We start from the raw sequence: 23,480 nt of genomic DNA, 5'->3' as shown, positions 1-23,480 counted from the left end.
GGAAAAATACTATAAAAGAAGCAATTTTCAGTGGATTTTATTTTGTTTGTTTTTATATACTTTGTGTTTATATCATTTTGTGACCCTCTTTTCTGCTTTTACGTGCCATGTTAGTTCTGTCAAGTCCAGAGCCCTAACTGCTGATTTATTTGACAGTTATCTTATGTAAAACATATGTGCATAGCCTATATATTTTTGGTAGCATTGCACTGTATGTACTGTCTTTGGGAATTCAGTGATCTCTATAAACACCTCTGAATTCTTTTTGAATTTGCTGCAGATTGTCCTTCTATTTTCAATTTAGTTTATCATATAGCTAGTAAAGCTCACCTTTTTAATGACAGAATTGGAAAAAAGGAACTGAGTTTTCTAAAAATTTCAGTACCTTTTGTTAGGACTCTCAGTTTTCAATCCTCAAAAGATTTCAACAACAACAAAATATCTGGGTAGCCACAGTAACAGACACATAGAAAATACCCAGTTAACAATTATGTTTTAATTATAGTTAGTGACTAATTCTTTTTTTTTTTTACTAATTCTTATTTTGATTTTACCTCAGCTGCTTTTATAACAAAGACATAAGCTTCCCCACTATAAAAAGAGCATTCAGGATGAAATAAAATATAGGTTTCTCCTTTTCTTATTCACATTGAATTATGGAAATACAGTAAAGGAAATTAGGCAGAGGAACAACTTTGAGTGTTGTGGGTGTGTGATTGGGAGTAGCCTTCATGTACTCTCTTCAAAATATATTTTAACTTCTTACTTGGTTAAACTCCTATATTTTGTGAATTTACATCATAAGAAAAATACATATTTTATTAAATGAAATAATGTATCAGGGAATGAGAGTATCCTATAATCAAAGGCTTATGTTCTACTTAAGTCCTATGCTTTCCACTGTTCACAATTGAAATTAAGATTTGTCCTTGAATGATTATTGGTTGATTATTATTTGTTCACTTGTCTAAAAGTCATTATAGCTGGACTTATTTCTTTTTTATACTATAGAAAGAACTCAGCTACAGCAAGTGAAGTTGTCAACATGTCATTACCAGTGCTAAGGATAATTGTAAGTTACCTTGCTGGATATTCTTAATGTTAAAGAGACTGTGATAAATTATATACAAAGTTGTATTTAATAATTTAGTTGTAAATATTATCCCTCCTATTATTGGACAAGTCATTATCAGTGATACTAATGTAATTGTATACTTAAGAATTTATTCCATAGTAGAAATTTTACATAAATAACATTTGACATATATGGTGGCTGCAGGGTCTGAGGATGAAATGATTGATGCCTCTAGTGACAAAAAAAAGTTTTGATTGGATAATGGACTTGAAAAGCATTAATACGAATAATGTAATCTTCCTGGTTGGTTTCAGCCTTTTTTTTTTTTTTCTTTTTCTGAGGCAGAAGCAAGTTTAAACCATTTTCTAGTGGAAAAGATGTAATATTTGAGGATGACTGAGGGGTGAGGAAATTGAAGGTTGTCTCATTGCTTTCCTTATAAGTTATGTAAACAACACAAAATGAGCATTTATAATAATAGGAGTGACATTTAGAAGACTGAAAAGTAAGGAAAGTACTTGAACAACATTATTTCTTCAGATTGTCTACTGTTATAAAAATATGATTAATATGATGTGTTATGATACATTTAAGATATGTCATAGTATTATTGACTGCATTTACATTTGCACTTACACAATCCTATACTTAGCCCTTAAGAATTCAGAGAAACCAAACTTTGGAATATGGCTTATTAGCAAAATTTAGTAATGTATTTATAGTATAATTAAATTTTGTATGAATTCATAAACCAGGTACATCTGCATTGATTTCTTAGATAAGAAGAAGCTAGAACACTTTTGAATGCTCTTCACTGAGAAAACAGAGTCAACATTAATGCAGCTCACAAACTGATGTGAATACTCATTCCACAAAAGATATTTTTAAAGAATTGTTTTTTCTTCAGTTACACTTAGTCCTTATAATTGTATGTGGGAAGGACTGTTGCATTAGGTAGTTGTCAACAACTGTAAGATTATATATGGTGGAAATTCAGGCAATAAACAGATTCCTTACAGTAAAACCCAAATAGTAAATGGCAGTACATTTTGGTTTGCAAGAAATTTAGTCACAGTACTAGCCACCATAAAGTCTATGTATAGATTTTTCCCTTTTATAGGACACAAATATCCCTATGGAATAAAAATGTGCACTCTTCAAGACACTGCACTCTGACACAGAGATCAAAAGTACTTCACCACCACTTCCAACCTCCTACAGTTCTTCCTCATGGAAGAGGTTCCCCCTAGAATGCAGTGCCTATTCGTGCTGAAACCCAGGCACCTGGCTGTGTCTCAGAATTCAAATGGTGAGTTTTCTTTTCCTCTTTTACAAGATCCTTCCTTTGGCACAAGATTTCCTTCCTGAGCACAAATTTAGTACAAAGACAAGGATCCAAATTTTCATCCTGATGAAGTACTTTTTCTTTTGATTTTTCTAGTGTTTTAAAAGGAAAAGCTGAAGATTTAAGAGTATGGTTTTATAAGTAAGCAATAGGCACCCCACAGTATGAATTCTTACATGGTAAGGGTGGTGGTCAATGAAAGAGTCCCACAATTTACCAAACTTTTGCTCTTCCTTAAAGTATACAAGTATGACTTCATAAGAAACAAAAGAAAATGATATTAACAAAAATAAATGTGATTTTAAAGAGAAACATAATTTCTACATCTGTCTTTTTCACTCTGAACCAACTAAAGGATCCAGTGAACAGTGTCATTGTGTTTTGCAAATGAGCAAACCTGGGCTCAAGAGGGAAGGTGTAGACCTTCTGAGATCATTAAGGACAACTCACTTTCTTCCACATGTCAAATTATGTACATAATCTTAATGCCAGATGAAATTCCAAAATATTTTGTCTTCCTATGACACAATTGATATAGTATTAAAGGAAAAGTGTCTCATACTACTTTTAACTTTAATTTATAATGACACCATTTTGTGGAAAAATTGTATCCAAACTTAAGGAAAACTGACAAATCACCATTCATTGTAAAGTTTTATTTTTATTTTTTTATTTGATTTAGATATTAAACAATATGATCCTTTAAAAGAGAACCTTCCTTAAAGCTTTTAAAATTATTTATTTAACATTATTATTTTCATACTAAAACAGAGTCTCTTAAATAACTGGAATGTTGGTATGTGCTGTGTCTACTTTCTGTCCCTCTGACACTTGACATGATCTGATGGAGTAGAAGATTCGACACTTGACACGGTCTGTTGGAATAAAGGACTCAACACTTGACACAGTTCTGTTGATCATTCTTCTTGGGGACAATAGGCATGGCATGTCTCCATGTGTAGTTGCCTTTTCATATTAATAATCAATACATCATTAAAAATTTATTGGAAAAAACATTGGGAATGTTTTACTGTATTGGGACAGAAAATAATGCACAATAAAAATTTGGGAGTTGTACATAGATAAAATATATGAAAATAAACAATTGTACCTGTGCCTGAGTTTAAAGGAGCCTGAGATTACTTAGTATAATAATAGATGGATAAAGAGGCATTCCTCTGAACTTGGGTGCAGTGTTTAGCCTTTGTTGCTTTCTTAGTTTCAATAGTTGATTCTAGAGATACTTCACATAAAAAAAATTTAGCTTAGTCATAAATATAATTTGTGCTTTTCTTATGTTTAGTCTAATTCTTTGAGAATCAGAATAAGATTGTAGTCTGTCATTATATGATATTAGAATAGACTAAATATTAACTATAATTTGATTTCTTTGACCTTTAATAATAGTAAAAGTTTCTCACTGTTAAACACTGGAGTTCATGGTGGGGGTGGTTTCTCAGAAAATCTAGTGATGTGTTTGTTCTGAAGGTTGAAGGCTGCCAGATCATGGTGCCCTCAGTTTAGCTGGGAGATGAGGTTGTTTAAATCTAGCTAGGATATAAGATTGTTTTGGTCTGGACTGTCATACAGAGAGAATGTGTACTTTGAGAAGAAACATAGATTGTACTTTTGAAGGTTTTTCTTCTTTTAAACTAACCAAAAATGATATTATCATTACTAAAGAAAAATATCTATAAAAAGGCTGGCAGAAAAAAATATAGATTTAGCCTGAGAACACTTAGTGTCTCGATATGCTGTTTCTTCACCACGCTGATGCCTCCCATCCACCTAGGACCACATGGATTACTATGCCCCATTGATTCAAATTTTAAGTTTTGGGAGACCAAATGGTTATAACTGCTCTCTGTGCCCTTTGTTCATTTTCTGTTTATTATGTTTTTCTTTCTAGAAGCCCATATTCCTTTTTACTGCAACCTGCTGTGCTCGCCACTTTCTCCATTCATTAGTGCCATCACATCTTTATTCTTGCCTCCATGCACAACTTAAATCCCATGTTTATCAAGATAAGAACCCTCTTGCAGATATATTGCTTGATCCTCCCTAATTTTCTCTACATCTGAGAATATCTCACCTCTTGCTGAACTCTAAGTTCTCCTACAGGAAATCATTCAGTAGAAAGGCAGTTTGGAATCAATAATGTCCAAACTCAAAAGGCAGCTCCATATTGGCTGGGCTGTCTTAACTATGTTTTTCTAAGGTAGTTTCCAATTTTTTTGATCATGTTTTATACACATTCCCCAAATTTGCACAGATAACTTTATCATGTTCTGTTGAACTCACCTCAAACATTTTACACTCCTGAAGTTGTTAATGGTTCAGTTATCAGAAACTCCTTTTCCATAAATCTCCAGATCACTGTTCTGCTAGCTTAATTGCAAGTTGTTTAAATCTGCCCACAAATATCTGATCTAGGTGTTAACCAGAGATGTAGGCAGAAGTTGTCCACCAAACTTAGAGTTCCTACTATTATATTTTCTTCTTTTTGGCATTCCCTCTTTCCATGAGCTGTGGCTGTCACTGCCTTTATTTTCTAGTTCTGCAAGCCAGCCAGACTGAAGTTTTCTCTTAAAATATTGTCTACCCCTCTGCCTTTTTCTTTCCTCATGTTAAAAAAAGAATGAAGAAAAAAAACCCACACCCCAGTGTCATGCCATTGCCTTCTTTCAAGTATTAAACTTTTACCTGTATTTTCTATCTTCATTTAGTCATTCTTTCATGGCCCCATGAAAAATTAGTTCCTTTGTCCAATGTTTTTAATTTTTATCTGTGCTTTTGTGCAGGGGATAAGGAAGAAGAGGAGTGGTCCAATTTAGAAATAAATTTTAAAGTGTTCTCTTTTTATATTTAAATGGTGTGAAAATCCATAAACTTTCATGTTGGAGTTTTGACACTATGGTATGGTAACGTTTTGACATTTTGACGTTTTGACACTATAGTATGGTAAAAGCATAATGGCCATTTGGTGAATATTAATTCTGCCCATAAAAGTACATGGAAAATCTTTCCATCTTCTAAGTTCTTCAATTTTTTTTTCTATAGAGTTCTGTAGTTTTAATTGAAGTTTCACCTCTTTTGTTAGATTAATTCCCAGGTATATTTTTGAGATCATTGTGAATGAGATAGATTTCCTAATTTCTCTTTAAAGTTGATTCATCAGTGATGTATAATAGCATAATTGATTCATAGCATTTGCAGAATTCATTTATGAGTTCTAGAAGTTTTCTGGCAGATGTTTGTCATTTTAAATTGTTCTTTTTAGATATACATAACAATAAGGATATTGTGACCTATTTACTGAAACATGGAGTATATCAAATTCTAATTGGGATCCCAGTTTTGTGGTCATATTGATGTGATTCATTGTGTTGTATTTCAATATGTAAGGAAAGTTGTGTCATTTATTCCACTGTCTTTTCTATTCCTATACCCATTCCCTTCATTTCCCTTTGTCTAATCTACTTAACTACTATTCTTCCCCACTACTTTCTTGTGTTTTAGCATCCATATACCAGAGAGAGCATTCAACCTTTGTATTTTGGGGTTTGGCTTATTTTACTTAGCATGATAGTCCATGCTAGGAATCCATCCATTTACTGGCAAATGTCAGAAAGTCATTCATTTTTTATATATAAGCAATATTTCATTGTAATCTATACCACATTTTCTTTATCCATTCATCTGTTGAAGGGCTCTTTGATTGGTTCCATAGCTTAGCTATTGTGAATTGAGCTGCTATAAATATTGATGTGTCCACATCACTGTAGTAGGCTGATGTTTTTCTTTTCTTGTAAGGGATTGAACCCAGGGATACTTAACTACTGAGTCACATCCTCACCTGCCTTTTTTATATTTCATTTAGGGACAAGGTCTTGCAGAATTGTTTGGGCCTTGTTAAATTGTTGAGGCTGTCTTTGAACTCCTGATCCTCCTGCCTCTGCCTCCCAAGCTGCTGGGACAGTATACTGATCTTAACTTCTTTGGATATAGAGTTTTGGGGTCTTTTAAATATAGGATCATATCATCAGCAAATAGAGTTTGATCTCTTATTTTCCTACTTATATCACTTTAATTTCTTTTTTTGTCTAATTCCTATGGCTAGAGTTTCAAGGACTATGTAGAGTAGAAGTGGTAAAAGAGGGCTTACCTCTCATTCAAATTGTTATAGAAAATGCTTTCAATATTTCTCTATTTAGAATGTTGACCTTGGTTTTGATGTGTATAACTTTTACAATGTTGAAGTATTTTCCTTCTATCCCTGATGTTGCTTTTTCTTTTTTATTTTGCATTGCTGGGGATTGAACCCAGGGCCTTGTTCATGCAAGGCAGGCACTCTACCAACTGATCTATATCCCCAGACCTCTAGTGTTTTTAAGATGAATGGATACTGTATTTTTTCCATTTATTGAGATAATCTGTGGTTCTTATCTTTAAGTCTATTTATTTGATGAACTACAATTATTGATTTATGTATATTGAATCAATTGTGCATCCCTGGGATTAAACCCACTTAATCATGAATTTTTAAATAATCAAAGAAAATACAGAACACTTTTATGAAAACATATAGCTTACTTATGGTGACTTTCCAGTTCACTGACTTCCTAATTAAATAAAAGTTTTCAAAACTACACTTTTATTAAGCTTTTGACATAATTATAGAATAGACAATAATGAGCAAACATTTGTTTTACAACTAAAACTAGGCACAGATGTAAATTCTGTTTTTATAACCATTTTGCAAATATACCTTCCTCTCATCCCTTAGGGCCTTTTCTTTAAAAGTGAACTAGAAATGACTATTTTCTTCTTCTTTTACCTTAACCGCATTTGGCATTCATTATGGTACTTACCCCTCACCCACATTGTCTTAAGTTACATCTATAATTGTACAGTTAAAGTGTAATGTATTTTGTTCCCCATACTCTTGGAAATTCCCTACATTTGTAAACTCTTAAGTCAAAGATCTTGACCATAGCAGAGGTTTCTGTACACTTTCCTCAGGCTCCATCTTCCATGGTGGTGGAATGCAGTAGATCCTAGTGTAGAAAAGAACCTATCTTGTATCCCAGGACCCGTGACATGGAAAACAAATGAAGAAAAACTGGTGAAGAATTTAATGTATCTATACCAGTTGAGTGGCCAGATACTCATAGAACCAACATCATTTTAGAAAATTAGGTGTTTCCTCATGTGGGTCATATGTTCCAAAATAAACTGTGATTTAGACTTATGAAGTAAAGTATCACTAAAGGGGTATAAAGGGCTTGAGCTAGAGGAATCCTATCTAGACTGTACCAGTTTCAATTACTCTTCAATCCTCAAACAAAATCAAGTTATATAGAGAATGCTTAGCCAAATATATATGTCAAAGGTACAGATGCACCATGCCTTTTTTCCCCACATAATTGGATTTTTCTCCCATCTCTTAACCTCAGAAGGTAATTTCTATGTTTGTAAACATTTCATAGCACCACACTTCTTAAAATTTCTGTCTAAACTTTGAGGCTATTGCATAGAAGTTTTGATCAAGAAGGTCCAAATTTTGTTTTAAATTGCAAGAATATAATTTGTCCAAAAATAAAGAAAAATCAAAAGTGATTCAAATGATTGAATTAGTTAAATGGATTCCATTTTCTCATTTGTATAATTCTGATTTACTCCTATAAGTAACAGAAGGTGGTTTCAGAAATGGAGCATTTTTTTTATAAAAATTATGATCAATTGTTCTTTCTTTATTGATGAATTTATAGATTTTGGGAATATTTTGAAATGGTGCTTCTGTTTTTCAATAATTTTTACTTATGTTGATTTTGCTTAAATGTAAGACTAGCTCTTCAAACTTAAATTTGAATAATATTGCTTCAGACCCTATAAGTTTAATTCCTTAAATCTTGGAGTCTAACTTCAAATTTAATTCATAGACTCTCATTGCCAATGAATTGTAGAGTTTTGATGACCTGGACTCTGGTTTTGAAGGGTAAAAGCATTTCAGTTAATTACTGCAATTTAATAAATATAATTCAGAACAAGAATCCATATCATTCTTAGGATGGTTGTATTTCTTAATCTGTTCTTGGATATCTGGGAGAGTTCTTTGAGATAATGACATGTAACCTTTCAAATAAAGGTTTGAGAATTAATGATGTTTTATCTTCAATTAGATCAGTAGTTTGATATTCATTGAGATTTAAAAACATAGCATTTGCCATTCTCTCATTATTTTTTGTACTGGGAATTGAAACCAGGATCAGTTTACTGATAAACTACTTACAGTCCTTTTTTTTTAATTTTCAGGTATGTTCTTGCTGAGATGTTGAGGCTGGCCTCAAACTTGTAGTCCTTCTGCCTCAGATACTTGAGTAACTGGGATTATAGACGTGTGACATCATGCACACTCACTACCCTCTTTTTATTTATTTTTGTTTTCTTCTTTCTTTCTTTCTTTCTTTCTTTCTTTCTTTCTTTCTTTCTTTATGGTGCTGGAGATTGAACCCAGGGCCTTGTGCTTGCAAGGCATGTACTCTACCAACTGAGCTATACCCTCAACCTTTTTTCTATTTTGTTTGTGTTACCCCCTTTTTAATTACCAGAGATGGCCCCTTCTAAATCTGACTTTTTGAGTCATTGATCCAACTAAATTTACTTTGGAATTATAAAAACTTAATAAGTGTACCCCAAAAAAGGTAACTTTGTGGTGACATATCTGAATCACAAATATGTAGGTAGATTTCTACTGAGAGAGGTAATAAAACTTAAGAGTACTTTGAAGAACTCCATCTTCCCCCTTACTAACACTCTTTAAAAGTATGGTAATAAATTGACATGAGTACAAATATTTTCTTAAAATTTTCAAGGACTTCAATTATAGTTGATTGTTTTTTTTTTTCATCCCCCAATTATACTTGATCATGTGGCATATACTAACAGTTCAATTATGGCATCTCTGTGGCTGGAGTCATACTTGACAGTGATGTGCACAGAAAGGTGAGGGTCTGTGCCAGCTCTGGGAAAGTTCATAAACAGGGCAGAGATGCCCACATAATCAGTTAACCGTAATACTAAGGTAAAACTGCTTTTCTTAGCAATATAAACATGATATAAGTAACAGGGTTTTTGTTGCCTTCAACAAGGCAAATATAGGTTAATGATGTGGTGTAACCCCAATTGCACAAATTTGCCTGTCGCCATGTTGTAAATAGAAATTTGCAACAATATTGCCAATGTTGTGTTCAGTGCTCAGATAATACAAATAGAGTTCTCTCTGCCTCAAGTTTATTAACCTGGAGACAAGATTGTAAGTTTTTCCTTTTAATGTCATATGAAAAGCAACAGAGAGACAGAGACTGAGAGAGAGAGAGAGGGAGAGAGAGAGAGAACATGGGTGGGGGAGTTGGCCAAAACCAAATTACTAAGACCTGGCACAAGTTTGTTTACTTTAAGTTTATTATAAACAAAGACCAAACAGCAAATATCTTTGTCATTTCCAATCTTGTTTTGCTGCACCAACTCTGCACTTGGTCTGAGTGGAATAGGTTTTGACATCACCTTGAATGGTTTTTTTTCCCTGAAATATGTGAGAGCTCTTCTATGGGGGTATAGGGAGAAACATTAAATACTTTGATGCAAACTGTGTCTTAGTACCACTGGAACATGATGTTCCCAGATAACAGAAATTTGTTTTATTTACTTCCTTATCCCAAGTACATCAAACATTGACTACCATGGTTGAATAAATACATATAGAAATGATTTAATATTACCAGATTATAAATTTCACAGATGTCTTGGTGTCCTTTCTTGAACATCCTATGTGAGGGGGGAAAAGACACTGAGGATGGTTTGCTAGATATTTTGCATTAGTTTGCTAAATTGTATGCAAACAGGAGAGTTCATCCCCAAAAGATTGTCCTTGATTTTTCTTGCTATAAGCCACATTTTAATTATCCCCATTTTTCCTCAAAAAATAAAACCATACATTCCTTCCATTTGCACAATTCATTGAAAAGTTAGCATAAAGTTGTGGCCTTCAGAGAACAGAGGATGTAACTTTCAACAATATTTTTTCTCAATTCTCCAGTACATTATTTCTGTGAGAATAATAAAAATATTTTTTCTTTTCTGTTTAAGAAATTTTATGCCATATTCTTGGAAGCATATTTACATCCAATCTCTCTTACCAATGGGTCAGTGTTATGAGTCAAGGAAATAATGATAATAAAATTAATATAATCCAAATGTAATTATTCTACCTGGCCATTCTCCAAATTACTAACTTTATCTTGAATCCCACTTTATCAGGTGTGAGAGTAGAAACACTGCTTGCTTATGAGATCCATGTGAATGATAAGTTTCTACCATCCTTTTGCCTTCAGTCTGTGGATGTCTTTGCCTATGAGGTGAGACAACTGGAGACAGAATATTGTTTGGTTGTGTTTTCTAATACAACCTACCAGCCTGTGTCTTTGGAGTGATTGAGTACACTAACACTCAGCATTATTATTGGAAGATGAATTTTATTTCCTGGCATTTTGATTTATTTCTCATTTTAAAGTTGAATTAGATTTTCCTTTGATATACCATTCTTCAAGTGTAGTTTCATCCTCTGATAGTTTTCATATGTGTTCTCCATTTCTTCCTCATGAAATATTTCATTTAATACATTTTGCAGTGCCAGCTTTCTTATTGTGAATTCTTTTACCTTGTGTTTATCAAAAGTTATGAAAGGTTTTTATTTCATCCTCAAATATGAAGTTCATTGTTCTAGGGAATAGTATTCTTGGGTATCATACATTTTCTTCTGGAAATTTGTTTAAATTATTTTAAGTCCTCCTAGTTTTTATGGCCTGGGTTGAAAAATCACCTGAAATCCAGATTGGTCTACTTCTAAATGTGATCATTTTTCTCCAGCTGCTTTAAAAATTCTGTCCTTTATCTGTAGGTTAGGCAGAAAGGTGCCTCAAAATGGGTTTGCTGTAATTTTGTATATTTGGAGTGCTGTATAACTCCTGTATTTGATTTTTTATTTTATTTTTAAAATTTGTAAATTTTCCTGTTATTATTTTATTGAGAATATTGTGCATTCCTTTAATTTGTATCTCTGAGCTGCTATAATGCCTAGATTTTAACTTTTCCTATTATCTCATAATTCTTGAAGATTCTGTTCATGGTCTCTTAACAATATTTCTCCATGATGAAGTTTATTTTCAAGATGGTGCTGGGGTTGTGGTAGAGCACTTGCCTAGAAAGTGTAAGGCACTGGGTTTAATTCTCAGCACCACATATAAGTGAATGAAATAAAGGTCTATCATGATCTAAACACAATATTTAAAAATAAATTATGTAATTGTGTTTGTTGCCTGAAATATATCTTTCAAATGATCTAGTTTATTAGTAATGCTTTCTATTAATTTTTTTAAATTTATTTTAATTGTAAGCAAATGGGATACATGTTGATTCTGTTTGAATTTTTAACTTGGTATATTGATTCTTCCATTTCAAGTATTTCCAGTTGATTCTACTTCAAAATCCCTATCTCCTTTTCAAAGTGATATTTCATTTCTTGTATTTTCTCTCTGATTCTACACTTTACATCATCTTTTACCTCTTAGATCATCTTATCTATTTACTTTCTATATTTCATCCCTGACATTTCGTGCACTGCAATGTCAATGGAGTCTACTGTGAATCATTCTGTTTTGTTGTGGTAGTTTTTCCTTGCTTCTTCATATTGTTTATGTATCTACCCATCTATTTGAATAAATTTGAAGCAGTAGGGCTTCTACTCTGCAAGCTTTTAGTGATCTTGTATGTTTACAGTTTCTCACAGATTAGGGGAGTCAAATGAAAGCAAAAAACCTTATATATAATATATGGGATTAAATTAAGTACTTCATTCCTGTTATGACATCTACAGTGTTGTTTGACACAGTAAACAAAAATGGTGAGATCAGCAATTTCAGTAAAAACAATATGTACTCATAAATTATGTCTGTCATAAACTCAAATAATAGGTATTATTTATGAATTTTTGTGTATTAACTGTTGCTATAGCATTAGTGGTAGGGTCTGATGTTTTATAAATCAGTGGTAAGAGAAATTATAAATAGAGTTAAGAGGAAAGAAGAGATTAGAGGGTAGAAAAAGGTTTGCAATTTCAAAAGTAGAATAGGACTGATGCAGAGGCAACATAGGATGTGTTGTTTATGAGGGGGAGGAGAAGAAATAGAGGTAAAAAAAAGCAAGAGTAAAAGAGCAGACAATGAGTTTGTCTTTTATTGGTTTGTCTTCTATTTTTAGATTTTTTAATTAGTGCATTATAGATATACATAAAATTAAAATTCACTGTGCTTTTTTATTTATGTACATGAGAGAGTTTTATTTGTTTCATTCTACTGTTTATCCCTCTCTTTGTCCCCCTTTCCTTCCCTATAACCCGTTCCTTTACTCTACAGATGTCTCTTCTATTTTCATTGGATTTCTCCTTTTCCATTATTTGGTCAAGCATTCACATATGAGGGGAAACATTTGACCCTTGACTTTCTGACTCTGGTTTATTTCACATAAAATTGTGTTCTTCAGTTTCATCAATTTTCCATCAAGTGCTATCATTTTATTCTTCTGTATGACTAAGTAAAACTCCACTGTTTATACACACCATATTTTCTTTATCCATTAGTCTGTTGATGGGTATGTGGACTGGTTTTGGAATTTGGTTATTGTGAATTGTGTTGCTTTAAGCAGTGAAGTGTCTGTTTCTTTATAGTATGCTATAGATCTTTAGATATATACAGAGGAGTGGAACAACTGGGTGCACTATAACTTCCTATTCTTTTGTGTATTCATATAGAAACATAGGAAAGTTATGTCTGATTCATTCTACTGTCATTCCTATTCCTATCCCCTCCTTTCCCTTCATTCTCCTTTATCTAATCCAATAAACTCCTATACTTTGCTTCCCCCTGATATTTGGATCCCTCATATTATTCACATTCTTCTTGGTAATTGCTATTGTGAGAGGAGTGAGATAAAGTTTCGATGTAGTTCTTTTAGAATGTAGTAATTTTATTGAAGTATAGGAAAAGAGCAAGGGGACAATAATAGAATTTCTCCTCCATGAAGTTTTGATTTGCATTTTCCTGATTAATGGAGATGTTGAACATTATTTCATATATATGTTGGCCATTTGTATTTCTTCTCATGAGCAATGTGTGTTTAGATTTTTTTCCACATTCAGTAATTGGGGGAGTTCATGTTGTTTCCAGTTCTTTTTTATTATGTATGTTAATTTCCTATCTGAGGAGATGGTGAAAAAGATTTTCTTCCATTGTTAGGTTCATTATTCACATTCTTGTTTTCTTTGTGTTGAAGAAGTTTTGAAATTTTATTTCATCCTACTTATTGATTCTTGGTTTTATTTCTTGTGTGAAAGTTGATGCATTTGTCAATATATTGGAGTGTTGGACCTACATTTTCTTCAAACAACTGTAGTTTCGGGTTTTATTCCTAGGTCTTTTATCCGCTTGGTGTTGGCTTTTGTACAGGGTGAGAAATAGTGATCTAAGTTTATTTTTATTTTTATTTAGCTTTTAATTTTTTACAGACTGCATTTTGATTCATTGTACATAAATGGAGTACATCATTTTGTTTCTATGGTTGTACACAATATAGATTCATACTATTCGTGTAATCATACATGTACATAGGGAATGATGTCTGTCTCATTCCACCATTTTTCCTACCCCCTCCCTCTCATTTTCTTCTACATATTCTAAAGTTTCCTGTTATTCTCTCACACTCCACTCCCATTATATATCTTTATCCACTTATCAGAGAAAACATTCAGCCTTTGGTTTTTGGGCTTTGCATACTTCACTTAGCATGATATTCTCCAATTTCATCAATTTATTTGCAAATGCCATAATATTATTCTTTATGGCTGAATAGTATTCCATTATGTACATATATCAGAGTTTCTTTTTCCATTCATCTGTTGAAGGGCATCTAGTTTGGTTCCATAATGTAGCTATTGTGAACTGAGCTGCTATAAACATTGATGTGACTGTGTTACTGTAGTTTGCTGATTTTAGGTCCTTTGGGTATAAACTAATTATGGGATAACTGAGTCAAAAAGTGGGTCCATTCCAAGTTTCCTTAGCATTCTCCATGCTGCTTTCCAGAGTGGCTGCACCATTTCTTAAAAGTCTCTTTTCTCCAACATATATTTTTGGTAATTTCATCACATGTCAGGTCACTGTATCTATGTGGATTTGTCTGTGTTTTCTATTCCATTGGTTATATATATGTCATATATATATATTTATATATTTATGTATATATATTTATTTATATGCATTTACATATAAATGTATATATGTAAATAAATATATATATATAAATTATTTTTGGTACTGGTGATTGAACATAGAAATGATTTGCTGATTAGATATGTATACTACTAACCACTTTTAAATGATTTCCATATTTTTATTAGTACGTTATAGTTTTACATAATGATGAGATTTATTATTACATATTCATACATGCATTTAATATAAGATATACAACATCATTTCCTAGTGTTTTTCTTTTCTTTTTCTCTCCCTCCCCTAGGTTTCTTTCTTCATTTTTTATTTGCTCTTTTTAGATATACATGACAGTTGAGTATATTCTGAGATATTATACATGCATGAAATATAGCTTATTCTAATTAGGATCCTATTCTTGTGGTTGTACATGATGTAGAATTTCACTGCTCATGTATTCATATGTGAAAATATGACAGTTATATAAAATCCATTTTAATGTCTTTCCTATTCCCATGCCACTCCCTTATATTTTTTCCTCTTTGTCTAATCCAATGAACTTCTGTTTTTCCCTCCCAACCCCTTATTGTGTGTTAGCATCCACATATCAGACAGAATATTTGGCCTATAAGTTTTTGGGACTAGCTTATTTCACGTAGCATGATAGTGATCCATCCATGTACCAGCAAGTGGCATAATCTCATTCTTCTTTATGGATGAGTAATATTTCATTGTGTATACATACCATATTGTCTTTATCCATTCATCTGTTGAGGGGCACCAAGTTTGGTTCCATAGCTTTGCTCTTGTGAAGTTAGCTCCATCACTCGAGTATGCTGATTTTAAATCTTTTGGATATCTACTGAGGAGTGGGATAACTGGGTCAAATGGTGGTTCCATTCCATATTTTCTGAGGAATGTCCATATTGCTTTCCAGAATGGTTTCACCAATTTGCAGTCCCACCAGCAATGTAAGAGTGAACATTTTTCCCCACATTCTCATGAACATTTATTATTGTATTCTTGATAATTGCCATTCTGATTGGAATGGAATGGAATCTCAGTAGTTTTAATTTGCATTCATCTAAATGCTAAAGACATTAAACCTTTTCTCATCTATTTGTTGACCATTTGTATCTCTTCTGTGAAGTGCTTGCTAAGTTTGCCTATTTATTGATTTTTTTGTTGTTAAGTTTTTTGAGTCTTTATATATTCTAGATATTAATTCTCTGTCTATAGTGAAGGTGGCAAAGATTTTCTCATTCTGTAGATTCTTTTCACATTCTTGTTTTCTTTGCTGTGATGAAGATTTTTAGTTTGATGCCATCACATTTATTAATTCTTTATTTTACTTTTTGTGCTTCAGAAATCTTGTTGAGGAGGTTGGTTCCTAAGCCAACATGGTGGACAGTTTGGCCTTTATCTTTGGCTAGTAGGCAAAGAATCTCTGATCTGATGTCTAGGTCCTCAACCCAAGTTGAGTTGAGTTTTTTGCAGGTTGAGGATTAGGGCTTAAATTTTACTGTAGTACACAAGAATTTCCAGTTTTCCCAGCACAGTATGTTGAAGAGTCTATCTTTATCCAGTATATGTTTTTGTCACCTTTGTCTATTATGAAAATAACTGCATATATATAGGTTTTTCACTGTGTCTACTATTCTGTTTCATTTGTCTTCATGTCTGTTTTTGTGCCAATATCATGCTGTTTATTATTACTATAGCTCTGTAGTATAACTTAAGGTCTGATGTTGTGATGCCTCCTGCTTCAGTTTTCTAACTAAGGATTGCTTTAGTTATTTAGGGCGTCTTGTTTTTCCAAATAAATTTCATGATTGCTTTTTCTATTTCTATGAAGAAAATCATTGGAATTTTTATAGCATTTGCATTAAATCTGTACAATGCTTTTGGTAGTGTGTCATTTTGACATATTAATTCTGCCTATCCAAGAACATGGGAGATGTTTTGATCTTCTAAGGTCTTCTTTAATTACTTTATTGTTCTGTAGTTTTCATCATAGAGGTATTTTGACTCTTGTTAGATTCATTTCCAAGTATTTTTTGAGGCTATTGTGATTCACTAGTGTCCTAATTTTGCTTTCAGCTGATTCATCAAGGGTGTATAGGAACACAATTGATTTATGGCATTAATTTTGTATCCTGCTACATTTCTTAATTTGTTAATGGATTCTAGAAACTCTCTGGTGGAGTTTTGTGAGTCTTCTAAATTTAGAATCATGTCATTGGCAAATAGGTATAGTTTAAGTTTTTCTTTTTCTATTCATATCCCTTTAATTTCTTCTTTTATTTAATTCTCTGGCTAGACTTTCAAAGACTATGTTGAATAGAAGTGGTGAAAAAGTGCATTCCTGTCTTGTTCCAGTTTCTATCAGGAATACTTTCAATTTTTTTCCATTTAGACAGATAGTGACCTTTGGTTTAGCATATGTGATATTTACAATGTTGAGGAATATTTCTAATTATTTTGGTGTTTTAAGCATGAATGGATGTTGAATTTTATCAAATGCTTTTTCTGCATCTATTGTGATAATTATGTAATTTTTATATTTAAATCTGTTGATGTGATGAATTATGTGTATTTATTTCTGTATGTTAAAACATTCTTGCATTCCTGGCACAAACCTCACTAGATCACGGTGCTCTATCTTTTTAGAATGTTCTTTGCCAGTATTTTATTTACAATTTTTGCATCTATGTTCATCAGGATAATTGGTCTTTCTTTCCTTGCTGTATCTTTATCTGGTTTTGTTATCAGGGTGATACTAGTTTCATAGAATGAGTTTGGAAGTGTTTTCTCCATTTCTATTTTATTCAATAATTTAAGAAGTATTAATGTAACACATTCTATGAAGGTCTGGAAAAACTTGGCTAAGAATCTCTCCAGTCCTGGGATTTTCTTTGTGGTAGGTATTTGATGGCATCTTAAATTTCATTGCTTGAAATTTTTCTGTTTATATTTTCTGTAACCTTCTTCATTAATTTAGATATTTCATATTTCTCTAGAAATTTTTTGGTAATTTCTTGATTTTCTATCTTATTAAAGTATAGATTTTCAATATAGTTTCTATCATCTGAGTTTCAGTTGTGTCTCTGGTGCTACTTCATTTTCATTATGAATTTTAGTAATTTGAATTTTCTCTCTTTCTCCATTAGCATGACTAGGGGTTTATCAAATTTATTAATTTGCTCAAAAAACCAACTTCTTTATTGATTTTTTTGAATTTTATTTGTTTCAATTTCATTGATTTAAGCACTGATTTTAATTATTTACTGTCTTCTACTGTTTTGGGAGTTGATTTGCTGTTCTTTTTCTTGGACTTTTAGATGTATTGTTAGGTTAATTACTTGGTGATTTTCTTTTTTTTTATTGAATGAGTTCAGTGTGTTAATCTTTCCTCTTAGAACTGTCTTGAGAGTGTCCCAGAGATTTTGGTATGTTGCATCACTATTCTCTTTTACCTCTAAGTATTTTTTTAACTTCATCTCTGATTTCTTCAGTTTTCCATTAGCCATTCATTATTATTATTTATCCACTTGTTAGGTAAGTTCTACTTTTTATTTTATCACTGATTTCATTTTATTATTTTCTGATATAATGCAAGATATTATTTCTAATTTTTTGTATTTACAAAAAGTTGTTTTGTGGCCTAAAATGTGGTCTATTATAGTGAAGGATCCATGTGCTTCTGAGAAGAAAATGTATTCAGTCATTGGTGTATAAAATATTCTATATATGTTTGTTATGTCTACATTCTTAATTGTATTTTTTATTTCTAAAGCTTCTTTAGGTTTTGGTTGGAAGATCTATCAATTGGTGATAGACATAGACATGTATTAAATTCACTCAGTCTTATTTTATTGTGATCTGTTTAATTCTTGAAATTGTGAAGAATTTGTTTGATGTATTTAGATGCTCCATTTTTTAAGGCATAAATATTTGTAATTGTTATGTCCTGTTGATGTTTAATTTCCTTAAGCAGAATGAAATGACCTTCTTTGTTCACTTTGATTAACTTTGCCATTGAGTCCACTTCATCTGATATAATTATATATATATATATATATATATATATATATATATATATATATAAATCCCTCCTTGTAAAACAGTTCCATGTAAATAACATTTTTTTTTCCATCACTTTACCTTTAGTCTTTTCCTATGAGGTAAGCCTCTTGGAGACAGCATATTTTGGAGTCTTGGTTTTTAATCCAATCTGTCAGTCTGAGTCTTTTAAGTGATGATTTATACCATTTAAATTCAAAGTTATTATTGAGATATGTTTTTATTTCCTGTTATTTGAGTTATTTCTGGTTTTTTACCTGAATTAATTTCTCCTTTGATTAACTATTCTTCTAGTGCTGTTCTTCCCTTCACTGGTTTCCACTTCTTCTTCATGAAATATCTTGTCTGTTTTGTAGTGTAGGTTTTCTAGTTGCCAGTGCTTTTAACTTTTGTTTAATATGGATGGTTTTTATTTCATTGTAAATTCTGAAACTTAATTATTATGAAAATAGTATCCTTGGTTGGCATCAATTTTCTTTCAGAGCTTGGTACATAGTATTTCAAGACCTCCTATCATTGAAGATCTGAGTTGAGAAATAAACTGAGATCAGATTTGTTTCCCTCTAAATTTTATCCATCATTTTCTCTGAAAGTCTTAAAATTCTATTCTTATTCTGTATGTTAAGGATTTTCATAATAATTTGTTTTTGTGTGGGTCTCTTGTAATTTTGTACATTTGGGTCCTTTTGTTTTTAGATGCATTTAATGAGTCAAAGAGTTTCTGATTCAGCTACAACAGACTGCCCCTCCAGTCTCAGGATTTTTCACTTTAAGCCTCAAGTAGAAACAGCATTACCACTGCTTGAGTTCTGGAGGGCTGAACTAGGAGAAATGCTGCCTTACTCTTAATCCACCAGCTGTGCATCCCCTTCATGTTTTATTTTGAGAAGTTGTCTTGGTAAATTGCCACATCTAACTTTGAACTTGAAATCCTCCTGCTCCAACTTCCTCAGTTGCTGGTATTAAAGGTCTTCACCATTACACCAGCTTCTAAGTAACAATAATTCTTAAAAAGTTTTCTAAATTTCATAAACTTTTGCTCCTTTCAGCAAGAATCTTGATTTTTCAGTCTGTGTTGAACCACATTAACACCCAATGACTTCCAATGTTGTAATGAACAGAAAGTCAACACAGGTTAATCATGTTGAAGAAGATGGCCTCTTAAAGAATATTGTTCTGCCTCAGGCCTCACCACCACAACCTACCTTCCAGTACCTGTGTATCAGCCAGAAAAAGAATAACATTTACTGACTGGCATATATTTTTTAGAAACCTTGTATACCTTGGATGAAACTCACTTGATTATGGTGCATTATCTTCTTAATGTTTTGCAATGTTATTCAACAAGAATTTATCAAACATTTTTACATTTATATTTGTCGGGAATATTGTTCTGAAGTTTTGTTTCCTTGATATCCCTTTGGCTTTGGTATCAGGGTGGTACTTGCTTCATAGAATAAATTTGACAGTGTTTTCTGCAGCTCTGTTTCATGAAATCAATGGAGAAGAATTGGCATTAGTTATTCTTTAAAGATCTAATGGAGCTTGACTGAGAATCCTTTAGCTATTGTGTTTTTCTTAACCTCAGCTTTCTTGATCTTTATTACTTTCCTCTATGTTGATAACATCCCTCCTTTTGGTGAACTTTGAGCACTTCTAGAGAAAATCATACAACAGGAGGGAAGTTTGGAATTATTAATGACAAAACTCAAATGGTAACTAAACATTGACTGGGCAGTGTTTGTTTTTATAAGGCAATGTCCTGTTCCATGGATCACCTGCCTTATACACATCCCCCACACATGCATAGACAACTTTGCTATGTTCTTTTCATGATCTAGCCTCAAATATTATAAATTCTTTAAATTGTCTTTGGGTCAATCATCAGAAACTCCTTCTTCATGAATCTTCAGATCTTAGTTCTGTTAGCTTTAATTAATTTACAATCAGATGTTAGCCAGAGAAGGTATCCACAAAATTTGGGTTCCCCACTCTCAGGTTTTCTCCTTTCTTCATTACTCCTCACTTTGCATTACCTAGGAAATCTATCTGTTTTGTACATCTGCATGCAGACAGACTACAGGTTTGTGTTAAGATATTTTCACTCCTTCACCCTGGGGCCTGTCTTCATGAAAAATGATGAAAGAAAACCTGTGCCCAGCATGCTCCAGTGCTATGACCTGATTTGGTCATTCTTTAATTCCTTTGGGTAGGATTCCTTTTGTTCCTTTGTCCAGAGTTCACAATTGTTGTTTCTGCTTATGTGCTAGGGATAGAAAAGAAGAGGGTCAGCCACACTAAGAAGTAAATTTATAGAGCTTTATTTTTATATTCAAATGGTATAAAAACCCATAAAAATTTTGTGGAAATTAAACACATATGATACCCAAAACTTTTTGGAACTATGCTATAAAATCCCAATGCTCTGTCCCTCTTTCTTATTTCTTACTGTTTTTCTAATTAGATATATTTCCCACATAAACCCATCCTCATTTTTATTGCAATTCACTATGCCAGATGTTCCATCTCTTGAAATCTGCCTCCCCACAGGAGCACATCTTCTCTTCCTTGGCAAGACAAAAAGGGCTTCCCCTCAGTCACCCTTGCTGAGCTCTTCCATGTCTGTGACCAAGAGTTGCCATATAGTTTATGTTGTTTTTCAGTTATCAGGAAAAGTTTAGACTGCAGAAATGATATGTCCCACTGTCAGACAAAGAGAAGGAAAAAAATTATAAGAATTTGTCCAGTCCAATTATCAAGGAAACCTAAAATGTTCAGTTTCCTTCAGTGGTTTACAAACAATATCCTAGTCTCTTATTCTGTGCTACTGAAGATCAGAACAATGAAGTGATTTCCCTGGAAATAATCCATTGTTATGTGTAATTACATGTCAAGTATTTTTGCAGTGTGTGTGAATTTGATATCTTTTATTTTGAGAAGGACTATATTATTTTGGATGAGTTTCTTTTGGTAGGGAAAATTTGGGAAACATCCAAATAAATGTTCTTAAAGCAGTGGAGCAGACTGATTTACTATAAGAACCACAGCATGAATATTTTAATGTTCTTGTGCCCTAAATGACTACTCATCAAATATGCAGAATTTCATGGAGAAAACAGAGAGCTGATATACTTATGAAAGGAAATATCCTCAGCTTTGTGACTATCTTGTTAAATAATAATAAACTATTTCAGAACTAATATCATTATAATTGTATGCTTTTCTTTTTTGAAATTATCTTTCCTATATTATATATTCTATATATGATCTTGATATAACTTGTTCACAAATGATTTAAATTCTTTTGTGAACAAAATTCATACAGGGTATGACATGTGAATGTTTTGAATAATAGTTCATCTTTAATACATACATGTTACAATTAATGAAGCATATATAATTATTTTAAAAGAGAAAATACAGCATTCATTATTGTTTACCAAAGAGACTTTGACTAAAGTACTCTGTTAAAATAAACAGTGCCATACTATTTCATGTGATTCAGTCTTCAACTGCTGAAGGGGAATAAAAAGAAAAGCAAAACTATAGTGGAATTGTCTTGCAGACTGAGTTTGAATGTTCTAATGTATCACATAAAAGGGTATGTGGAGATAATACAAGAAAGTAAAATTAATATGTACCAGTATACAATATTTAAGGTTGAAACATTCAGTTAAGAAATTTTGTAGAGCCACAATTGTTGGATCACCTTTGTGCTGAATAATGATATTGATCAATATCTTTAAGAACTATCAGAAAGCTGTTTCAGAAATGTCTCTTCTGCACTATATATTGCTCAGTGATACCCCTTTCCATATATCAATACTGATCTTATTTGTATAATTCAAAAATTCTAAGACTATTTCAATACCTAAATGATTATATGTATGTGTGTGTGTGTGTGTATATATATATATATATATTTTTTTTTTTTTGCCATGCTAGGGACTGAACTCAGGGCCCTGTGCTTCACAGGCAAGTACTCTACAAACTGAGCTATATCCCCAGCCATATATTTCTAAATAAAATACATTTTTTGGATTGTTTTTCACATCACAACCACTCTGGAAAAATAAATAAGGATATTTCATAATTAAAACCTGCAGTGGACAGATTAAGACAAACATCAATAACCTATGTACATGTATGATTACACAAATGTTATGAGTCTACTTCATGTACAACAAGAGAAATAAATTTTACCCCATTTGTTTATAATGAAAAAAAACAAAAAAGAAACCTGCAGTGAACTTTACTCAGTGGTTAATTTGGGCCACTCCACACCCTCCAGTATTCATTTTTTCTCCAAAAATGCCCCCACAACTTCACAATGGAACCATATAATGTAAAACTTTAAGTACTTGGGATTTATGGTTCACATGAAGACATTATCTGAGCAATTTGAAATGATGTAAGACTCTCCATGTAAAAAAGATGTTTTATAGTCACAATTACCTCAATAAGTATTTATATTCAAATAACCTGACATAGCATGCCTTAGAAATTTCAAAAGCATTATTTTAACAATGGCCATTTATAAGTTAGGCAAATGTGAAATGCTAAAAGAGCAGAAAACCTGTTCTGTTTCAGTGTTCTAAGAGTGCTGCAGAACTCAGGTACGGAATTTTTTTTTTTTTTTTTTTTTAGTTAACAT

General features: G+C 32.3%; 1 pseudogene; it reads left to right on the top strand.

The window, feature by feature from the left end:
- Positions 1-21,864, top strand: part of LOC124974119 (AP-1 complex subunit sigma-2-like) — a 45,806-nt pseudogene extending 23,942 nt beyond the window's left edge.
- Positions 21,865-23,480: the final 1,616 nt, after the last annotated feature.

The sequence above is a fragment of the Sciurus carolinensis genome, unplaced genomic scaffold (genome assembly GCF_902686445.1).
Source record: "Sciurus carolinensis unplaced genomic scaffold, mSciCar1.2, whole genome shotgun sequence".
Classification (NCBI taxonomy): domain Eukaryota; kingdom Metazoa; phylum Chordata; class Mammalia; order Rodentia; family Sciuridae; genus Sciurus; species Sciurus carolinensis.
This window is presented reverse-complemented; position numbering and strand designations above follow the sequence as displayed.